The sequence below is a fragment of the Pieris rapae genome, chromosome 8, assembly GCF_905147795.1.
Source record: "Pieris rapae chromosome 8, ilPieRapa1.1, whole genome shotgun sequence".
In the NCBI taxonomy this organism is placed as follows: Eukaryota; Metazoa; Arthropoda; class Insecta; order Lepidoptera; family Pieridae; genus Pieris; species Pieris rapae.
The window spans coordinates 9391118-9402791 of record NC_059516.1 but is presented as its reverse complement, the minus strand read 5'-3'; positions in this window follow the sequence as shown (position 1 = coordinate 9402791).

Genomic DNA, 11674 nt, shown 5'->3' with positions numbered 1-11674 from the left:
ATGGCTGGCACTTACATACTTGTGAGAACAACACGCAAATACGTGGTATAAACAACTAATATACTAATATACTATAATATACACCGCATACACGAATTCAAGTATGACCAGTCACCACAAGTAGCACCCGTTCACGAGTATGACGCATGGCCAGCCGTCGGGCCCTCGCTATATTTTCGGGAGATAGACAACCCGACGCATGGACGCCAAGCAATGACATTTAAGTTAGCATAGAACATAGATATTACAGGTATTTCACACGTTATTTTTAAATTTGTGTTCCTAGTTTTTGTATTGTAAAAACATTGAGGTAGTTATTGTAAGGTGTAGAAATTTTAACTTACAAATTTTATTTTAACTAAAATATTTCTTTTTCAGCGATGAAATGTGAAAAGGAATCAAAACCTAAGTTAAAAAGGAAATTTATTTCTCTAAAACAAAAAATTGAAATTTTGGATCAGCTAAATAATGGCAAGAAATTAGCAGTAATAGCAAAGGCTCTGGAGCTTAACGAGTCAACAATACGAACAATTAAACAAAATGAAACTAAAATTAGGAACGCTGCCATGTCTAGATCGTTGCAGACATTAAGTAAATTCTCACGTGTAAAAGATTCGATATTACCGAAACCAGAAAAATGTTTGATGGTTTGCATAGAAGATGGCACGTAGAATAATAGTGGCTTAAAAACAAAAGAACAAGAAGAAAGAAGCTTGTTTTTAGTAAATTTTAGTAAGTAATGCTTCTGAAAATATTACAAAGTCAGTCCTAGTAAACCGTTTTAATCCATGGCCAATGAAAGGTATTGACAATTGAACCAGAGGTCGAAATTTCAAACTAAAAATGTCAGTTTTCAAGACTACATTTGATTCTCCGGGAATAATTTATTTCAATTAGGCTTATTAAAAAAGCACTTTTGAAAGTCAAATTTACAAATTAAAAAATATTAAAAAAATACTTTAGGAGGGTACTCCATACTTACTCTTTTTATCAACTTTCCTACGGTCAATTTATCTATACAATTGATTAGATTATTATATATAAAGACCAAGTACCTAGAAAAAAAATACTTTACTAAGTAAAATGAAGTAGGCGAATGTTATAAAAATCAATACAGTAGATAACTAAGTTCCTATGTAGATACATTATACTCACATTTTTACACCCTACCAGACCCAGTTTATCCCACCTTAAAAGTACTTTTTTACCACTAAATACAATAACACCATTACTCCAATTATACGTAAAACCACTTATACACACGGAGATAAATTCACTAAAAACATAACATGGTTTTTTAGTATTCGTTTTAAATCCCCTTTAACGAGAAAAGTTAAACGTGAGTTATTTGTACAGAAGGCGTTATAGAGTCGTATTAGCGCGTTATGCGAAATAACTTCGCGTTTTGTTATAGATTACTAAAGTCAAACTCATTTATACATATAGGTAACAAAGTAAACTTATGAACATCAAAAAAATGTTAATAATTATAAATTTTATATTACTACCAATTCGAAGCTCAAGGACGTAGAGCGGGCAAAAAGAATTTGTAAAAAACTCTCCGCCACTCTTTTAAATCACCAAGTTTTGAGTCATACGTCTGCTTGTAAAGCAGAGTAGCCATAAATGTTTTAACTGGAGCAAATCAATCCCAAGGATTAGGATGATATAATAATCGTCAAATTAATAAAAAGCTTTATCGATAAATTTACGTTTAAGAACAGTCTTGAATTTATTTAGTGATAATTCTCTAATTTCGCTTGCGAATTTGTTCTAGAAACGAATACCATTTCCATACAGGGGGTGGTTTACCTTCTAGAGCCTATGTATTAATGAATCCTTTTACAGTTATTATTAACCATATTACATAAAAATAAGTAGTGTGTAATATATTTTTATTTTAGTACAAGTGTATAAAAAATACTCTGGAGTAAACGTTATATAATAGAGAGGGCTAATACGGCAGAAGGGATGTCGCTATGTTTGGAGCAAGGCTTAATCTTTTAAGTTTACACTTTCATATCATTATGTGACGACTGATTTGAAATTGATAATAGAAAATGTAAATCATAATCAGGAACCACCAAAATATTATAAATAACGATACAATATTATTTATTAAGTATTATTTACAGCAAGTAAATTAAGAGCTAGTAATGTGATAAAGAATGAATATGCTTTTATATTCTTGCAGTAATGAATTACTACACAACTATACAAACATATAAAAAAAATATATAAAACCTTTTTATAACAAATTATAAATAATGCAATCCTTGTGAATTCGGATAATGTGCAATGCAAGCAAATATATCAGTTTCAATAGTATTCAGGTTTCAAAGGCGCGCTTGAATGTAATATAGATGAATGTACATAATGCCTACAAGTTCGAATTGATTGACGTGGAATAAGTGATACCTAGATGATCTTATGTTCCAAAATAAACGTATTTTTTTTTGTAATATAGAAATTAATAAACTCGCTCGCGGGCACTGTGTGTCTGCCCGTGTGTTTTTAAAGTGAGTAAATACTAATTAGTATATCGTGTCTATAGTTCTATGTGTGTTCTATTCGGGAGATTCCATTAAAATTAGTTTGACATTAAATACACTTTAAGAGTATAATATACCTAATATTTCAATTATTTCTTTGTTCTTTTGTATTGTAAAATTAAATAGTTCAAACAATTATATATAACCACAACGATAATGTTTTTTATCGTAACTTTTTGTTTATATTTTACTGTAATTGTTCTCTTGGTTCACATGACATTGTAATAAATTAATATATATTATTTAAATTGTATATAATATATTATTACAACAAGTATGTTTATTTCATTTTCCTAATATTACGCCATTCAATATTCAATTTAGTGGGATATGTATAAATCTATATATGTATCAAGAACTACTGATTCAAACTAGTATATTATTTATTAAGTCAAGGGAAGCAATATGTAGCTAAGACTAAATTAAACGTTGGACGTTTGAAAAGGGCTAATTAAGATATTGTTGTTATTTAATGTCCTATTTTTTTAGTGCGATGCCTAAAAAAACAAAATGGCATAATAATTCTGCTGTACAAGGGTTATACATTCGGAATGGATACGACACTACGTCGTGGATTACGTTACAAATGCAGTAAAGTGCAATCATTGAAATGCAAGGCATATGTTCATGTTACAAAAGAATTGGAAGTTACAAAGGAAAACCATAATCACAATCATGACCCACCTAAGTATATTATTAAGGATGAAACAATACTTATGATTTAAATAGATATTTATAAAAGCTCACTGATACATTGATACAGGAACAGGAAACATAATGTTTAATAGGCAAAACATACACGAAGAGATTATGTGAAGAAATCAAAACAGTGAAACTATAAATATTAAACGGAAATTGATTTTAAAGTGAGAGGTCTTTGTCCGTTGAGTGAACTGGCAAAAGTTCTATTATTTGTTAGTGCCTATAATAGTTAGTTAATAACTTGTATTTTTTATCATGTAATTTTGTTTTTCCTAATTAATTTCATATGTTTATTTTTTTGTTTCGTCTGTTTATTTTAATCACGTATTGTTCACTCTTAATTTAGGGTCACAATAAAAAAGGCATTTTAATATACAGAAAGTTTTATTATAACAAGAAATCTAATATGTTGGCTAACTTCAGGGTGTTTGTGACGGTGTGCGCGCGCATCGTAAAAATTTACTCTCATCATTTTTGCCTAACGCGCCAAAACTCTATAAGACAAAGTTTTCCCTGCCGTCTCTGTCTGATGATTGCGACTGGATTTTACTGCGTTTTCCATTAATGAGAAAGGTAGAACAAATGCAAAAAACCTTTCAGATTTTAATATTTAAAATAAGTAATGTTAGATAATTTTCTAAAGATTACGATAGTAAAATAATAGCCATATATTAGCTTCATGAGCTTATGTGCTTCGTGATTTTCTAATAGTCTTCTGTGCCTAGTGACCGTTAACCTTTTGGGTCTACGGCTTGTCGGTTCTCGCTCTCGAGACTCGCATAATCCCTCTCGATTGTACTAGAGGGATTATGCGAGTCTTTAGGTTCACAGCAGCTTGAAAATGCGGCAACCGGGTTGAAAGTATTTTTTTTATGTAGCGCAAACGGAAAGAAGGCTAATCAAGCCAGAAAGCTATAGAAAAGGGGGCAAACGGGTAGAAGGCTCATCAAGCCAGAAAGCTATAGAAGAGGGGATGGTTTAGTGAAATCGCTATGCTTTTCAGAGGGGTTAAAAGGAATGTTGAATTACTAACCACTTATAATGTCCATCCTCGGCCTAGACAGTCACATTACATTATACATTCTTAGGTAGCATATTCACTGCTTGTCTTAGAAATTCGACCGTGCCCTCCATGTACGGTTAAGGCACTCGCCCAGTACCGCACAACTCTCCCAAAGACCGACAACATTTTTTAATTAAATTAAAACTTGCCCTCGAACCGGGAATCGAACCCGGACCCCTCACCTAGCTGCCACTTAACAAGACCGTTACATATGAGGCCCTTTCTCAGGCCACTAGGCCAACACTACTCAAATAATTTAATAATTGTGTTAATGGTTTTTAGTGCAATTCTACAAAAAACGAAATGGAACAAAAATTATATTATACAAGGATTATACATTCAGCAAACATAGGCTGCTTTCATTTAAAAAAATAAGGTATACATGCTCCAAGAAATCAGTTTTAAAATGTAAAGCATACTTACATGTTACACCTGAATCTGTCATTATAAAGGAATATCTGAATCATAACCACAGTCCGCCACAATGTCATACAAGCAATGGCATCATTGTGATTGTATAGAAAATTTTCTTAAGATACTACGAAAAAGTACCACGAATATCTTCGTAAAACAGTGGCTGTCTGCAAAATCTAGATAACATAGATAAAAATTATTTTAAATAATAGATATGTTCATCAACATCATCATCATCATCAACATCATTCGTCATCAGCCTCTCTGTTTCGTCCGTCGTCGTCCTGGTCCTCTTCTATTTTCATCCAGGATACCCTACACTGAAATCCCTATATTCACTGCGAGTACTTGACGATGTCAATCCACATAGTTATGATGGGCGGAACGCGCGGTCGTTTGTTAATTAATTTTTTTAAGGTAAACGATTAATTATTTTAAGTAAACTGAAAATAAAACAAATATAAAACAATATTTTTATTTAAATTCCAGTTGATTAAGTATATAGTGTATATTTTTGTTGGTTTATTTAACTACGTCTGAATAGTCCCTTTGATGTCGTTATAACAGATTTTGACTCTAGTTATAATATTAAACTGAAAACCTGGACCAATGAACTACTTTTGTTAATACATTTGTTACAAAAACAATAAAAATTGTAAATGAAAACATCTTGTTATATATTAAGTTATGGAAGAGCTGGTCACAGGTATTTATTACATAAAAGGTTTCCGAAATTTAAAACATTATAATGCATTGTTATATTTAATAAACACATGTAAAATAAGTAAAAGTTGAAATTGTTTTCAGTACAAATGATCAAGACTGCAAGAGGTTCAACGCTTCTGATGTTAAATAACTACACGTTCTACAAACGACAAACTTTAAAATCTAGTGTGGTGTACGCTTGCACCAATAACAGAAAATGCAACGCTCAAGTAACACTTGATAGGGAAGAGAATCATATTTTACGATTTACAGAAAATCATACCCACCCATACCCCAAGTATTTTGTAAGCCAATCTGGTGTTTTCCATAAGATGTGATGAATTGTTACAGTTAGGGTCTGTTACACAATGTCCGGATAAGTTCCAAATAAGCTATTTGTTACTTATTGGTATGATAAATAGTATTTTTGCGTTTCACGACTGCCAGATAGCGCTATACGTCATGAAATTCGAAGTATCTTATTTGGAACTTTTATCTTTCGAATAATTTATGTGTTGCATAGCTATTTTGCACTTTATCCATACATTGTGAAACAGGCCCTTAGTATAGAATTTTAATATATGCTTTTGCGATTAGTTATTTTATTTCCGTATTTTCTGATACCCAATAAGTCTAATGGATAAACAAAAAAGCCAAACATTTCGTGGCCTTAGATTTCTGTTTCGTGATTTGAATAAGCAAGTGATTGATCACTTGCTTCTTCTCGATCAGGTTGAGGTGATCACCGGTTTTCTGTCGATGCTTTCCTTCACCGAACAAGTGTTAAATTCACAGTAAAAGATCCACTGCCGGGGTTCGAACCTACGTTGTAAGTTCAATGCTGAATGCGCTGACTAAACATGATCAATTTCTGAAGGAATTTGGGTGTTCCTGGTTCTATGGTTATAAAGGCTACATAAAGGGTAGGGAATTAAATACGATTAATAACTTGATTCGCGATAATTCACTTCTTTCATCATAAAAAATTTATATAAACTTTAAACTTACACAAGGAATGCCCGGGCGCATATGCCATAGCTTATTTATTATCTCCTACTCCGACTCGAACATCCCACTTCGTAACAGAATGAGAAACACTTGAGGCCTTATGTTAAAATTACGTTTATATATTTAATTAAATATATTAAAAATATTTTGACTTTTAGGGATTATATGAAGAATCGACAAGTTATAAAAAATCTAGAAAAATAAACTGTGTTAAGTGTGTGTGTGTGTACAAGGGGCTCGCTATATCTTCTGCGATCTTGTAAATCTCACTATCACGAATATTATTTATTGTACGTATATAATAAAATGGAAGTGGTTGTAATAGGTCCTGGTATAAAAATTGCAAAGCAAGAAGAGCAGTGTAGTCCTACAGTATGTGCAGGCTGAATCTTGAGACCCTCAAACCTGGTGTCGTGTCTTCGAATCACGGTGCACCAATGGAACTTCATTTCGATGTGCATCCGGTAAAAGCAAACATCGTGAGGCATGATCAAAGAAACGGAGCCCTATATAGGGATACTGGACTATACAGGGCCCGTACTGAATTATTTATTTGTTTAAAATTTATCCTTTAATCTAATCGAAACATTAACTTTATTTGTACTGTTTCCAGTTCGCATGATAATGACACATCGCGGGAAGACCCGTTTAATGGTGAAAAACTACACGTTCTATAAAGCAGCGGTAACGAAACGAGGCATTCGCTACTGTTGTACAAATAACAGGCATTGTCGGGCTAATGTGCTGCTTAATTTGGAGGAAACCGGGATTTTAGACTTTATTGGAACTCATACACATGTGGCACCCAAATATGTGCAAGACAGCTTAGGTCGTTTTCATTTCTTGCGTAATGTTACGAACAAGTAATAGTAATTTATTGTGGGATCCAATACATTGGTTGTAATAGCTATATAGCAGCTAACTAGCTTAGTAAGCCGTTTAGTTAACGGCCTAGCCTCTTAACAAAATAGCGCCGTTTAATTAGCGGCCTGAAAGATATTCAGCCAGTTGATCAAACTGTTAGGCAAATAATATGGATCGATCGTTGGTTGTTTCATTACTCTAACAAAACTGTTCAAACTGTCAAAATCGCAAAACACACCTTTGATGGTTTTTTCCAAAGTTTAATGAAAACAACAAGTGCAGTGTGAGAGTGTAGTGACAATAATAATGTGAAGCTGTGACTGACTCAAGAAATTTAAGTCTTAAGGAAATATTTTCTACGTTGTTGTCGATGTTTCATCTCTTGTATTTTAGCCATATAATCACTCTATCGTACGATTGGCCTAAGCATTAGCCAGCCAGTTTATTAAATTTTGTTACAAATGCGCTTGAGTATATTTGAGTCTGCCAGTTAAACGGTACTGTTTAGTTAAATGGCTAGGCTGTTAATTAAATAGCTTATTAAGATGACTGCGATGTTTGTCGAAACTATTTGGCATCTTATTATTATACAATTGTTGTATGTGATTAAATTATGTTTTATATGTATATGTATATAAAGTGTATTTGATAATTTGTAAATATAATAAATAAGATTCGTATATCTTATAAACTAAATAGATCCATAGTGAAGAATGAAGAATCTACTTCTCTTTCGACTCTTTCTTCCAAAATGTTTAATGAAAAGAGACAAAATACTAAGTTGGCCAATTTCATTGACTTTTTTATGATTTTATTTTAAATTATCAAAAACTGGTGGCACTGTTTTGACATCTTAGGCGTTGCGTAATGATATCATATCACTCTGAATCTTCTTCCGCATATGACATGGTGAGTGTTCAGGGGAGTTGTTCGGATTAATACCTGCTGCTGAGTTTCATCATCGTTTGTTGAGGCCGAATACAAAATTCCACCCGCATCACCTTGACGTACATAGTTCTACAACTGAGCGGGAAAACTCTCTTTTTACGGCACCACCATCTGGAACCAGCTGCGCACTGAAGTCTTTTTGACCAATTCGAGTTTGGGTCCTGAACGGCTGGCAAGGCATTTACGAGCCCTCTCGCAATGAGAGTGTCCGGAGGCGGTTTCAGTTAAATCTGGTGAGCCTCCGGCCCGTTCGACTCCTATACTATAAAAAAATTCTATGTCTATATCTCTTATGACAGCCCACAGTTTTGAGGGGATATGAGTCTCACTTGATTGGTCCATCTGGTTGGTGAACGATGACGTATTTTTTTTATAGAGTCAGCTGATTAGAAAATAAAAATAATACTATATAGTAGTATATCATAAGGAATATTATAAGGTGTATAGTGCGTAATTACGGCATTTTCTTTAAAAATTATCTCATGTAATGACGTAATTTAAAGCATATTTTAAAGTTTTAATTATTTCTCACATTAAAATTATACTAATATAGGGTCTTAGGTGGCAAGGTAGTGTGCTTTGCAATGGACTTCATCTTTATGTGCGCATAAAACACTCGCTCGTACGTTGATGTAAAACATCACATATAAATATTTTAGCTATTTTAGAATAAATACATTTTAATTATTACGATTTACTGATATAACAATTAAACAAATAAAATCTGCTAAATTATATGTGAGGTTCCTGTAGATTATCTTGTCAGTAGGTGTCGCTGTCATCATTTTTAAAAGGAAGTTTTTATTTATATACTCTTTGTTTTGGTAAGTTATCAGTTGTCGTTAATAAAAAATTTTTGTATCTGAAATTACGTTTCGCACTCTGGCACTTTTCACACTTTCACTTTTTATTTTCTTCTTTTACTGTGTGTTAATATTATATAATTGTGCCCAAAAAGTGTGAATAAATAAATATGTGATTTATAAACTTATTCGTTCGAACGGTTTGAACGCTGAAGGAAAACATCGTGTGACTGCCAGATCAAAAAGTTTAGGGCGTGCGTCAGGCACAGAGGGCTGATCACCTACTTGCCTATTAGATTATGAACAAATGATCATGAAACAGATGCAGAAATCTGAGGCCCAGACCTAAAAATGTTGTAGCGCCTTCGATTTTTTTGGCTCACCTAATGTTAAGTGATACCCATGGACACTCAATGCCAAGGGCTCGCGAGGGCGTTGCCGGCCTTTTATTTTTTATTCATAAATTTCTAAAGTGAAATTGCTGGAATGTTATTAGCCCCTGAAATAGATAGGAGCCTGATTCTTTTATCTAATCAATTTTATTATTATTACATCAAATAATACATATTTACGTTACAGCCCATATAATCACCGTCAGAAACGGAAAGAAATTCATCATGCTGAATGGCTACACCTTCTGTCGTCAGACTCAATTGAAATGTGGGACCCGGTACACGTGCACCCAAACATCGATATGTAGGTCATACTTAGTTGTGTCAGATGCTGGTATGATCATAAAGGCTGTTGAGAGACATGACCATAAGAAACCAACTTATCATATGTCGTCTGATGGGGTTTTCTTTAAAATTTAGTTGGTTAGTGCATTAGGGAGTTGAAAAGGCGCCATCTAGAGTTATTTTAAATTGTGCGATATCGTAAGGAATTTTAAAAGCGATATGCAGAATATTTATTCTACACCAGTGTTTCCCAGGGAGGGGGTGTCACAGGGGGTGATTCGATTGTTCGTAAATTTAATTACTGTATAACATAAAGAGAGTACTGTAGATGGGTAATTGCTCTAAACAAAAATGTTAGGTAACACTGTTCCACACGATTCAATTAAATAATATGGTGCAATTCGCTCAAACCCTAACGCCCGAACCCAATAATGTATCCACAATCTCTGATTGAAATCTGAGATCCGACCGTAATAGTCGATCGATCTCCTATCTGCATCGCAATAACCAAATACTACGAAGACAATCCATTTTTGGCGACGGATAGAATGCATTCTCTTCGCTCTTTACACTCATATTTTATAATCAATATAAACCAAATAAAGTTAATAAAACCGTACAAATAATATTAAAATATACATGTCTATACTTAAAACATATCAAATTTTATTTCCCCGGAGATTTTTTTCTGGAGGACACCGTGAGCAATTTCTTCAGAAACCCTTCATATTTTAGTCGATATCAACTCCGGGGAAATAAATACAGAGAATACAAGTTTTTCTACAGCTGTGATACTTTTTGACATTCAACACCTTGTCTTCAGTCACCGTGACCACGTACGCTGTAAAGGACGCGAAACGTCGGATAACTTTAAAATTTATAATAATACATAGCTTCAATCCGGTAAAAAAGTATTTTCTTTATTGGCAAACTTTTATCGATATTTGGATTAAGATAGGTTTTTGGGTTTGGGCGTAAATCGTCAATTTTATTGCACAGTTTTACGAATGGTAACTGATCGGTCATGGGACCGTGTATATTGCAACGTCTTTTAAATAATTTAAGGAGGGGGGGAGTACGTAACCCGAAAGGATGGGTTGCGCTAGATTATGGTTGGTTCAACTGAACATACACGCGCCATTATTGAAATAGACGTTCGTTTCGTCTTTTGTTTTTCATTCTTACTTACCTTTACCTTTAAGTAATACTATTAAGTAAGGTTTCCTATCTATTATAAAGTATTTAATGTGATAAGATAATAAATGTTAATTTTGATTATTCGGTTTTATTATCATATTTAATGGACTTCGAAAAGATCTCTTGTAATTTATTAATGAAATACAAACTTTTTTGTAAGCACAATATCGCTCAGAGGTATAATAGTTATATTTCACTTTTAATAAAAATTTCATTTCAACGTCTCACTTTTCTGTTACACTATTTTAATTGTTTATAAAGAGATCTAGATTCAAATCCCGGGTGGGTAAAAAAATACAAATACGTCTTTGTGTTAAATATATATATCGCGGGTGGGGCAGAAAATATTTTTGTTACTTAAAATCTTTACGAAAACAATTTTGATTTTACAGTTCAGGAGATCACATTACACAGTGGAAAGAAATATCTAATGATCAACGGGTATACATTCAGCTGGAAAAATAACTGTAAGGGCGGTAAACGTTATGTGTGCACACTGAGAAGTGTGTGCAATTCCTACTTAACAATCTCTGATAATGGCCACCTTCTCAAGTTGGTGGAACGGCATACACATAGTAAACCTCAATATTCTGTATCGCGGCAAGGCCTTTATTTTAAAATAAACTAAACTTCTTGATCCTTTGGCGTTGCGTAGAGATGTGGGGTCACTCTGCATCCTCTACCGCATTTATCATGGAGAGTGTTCAGAGGAGTTGTTCGGATTAATATCTGCGGCTGAGT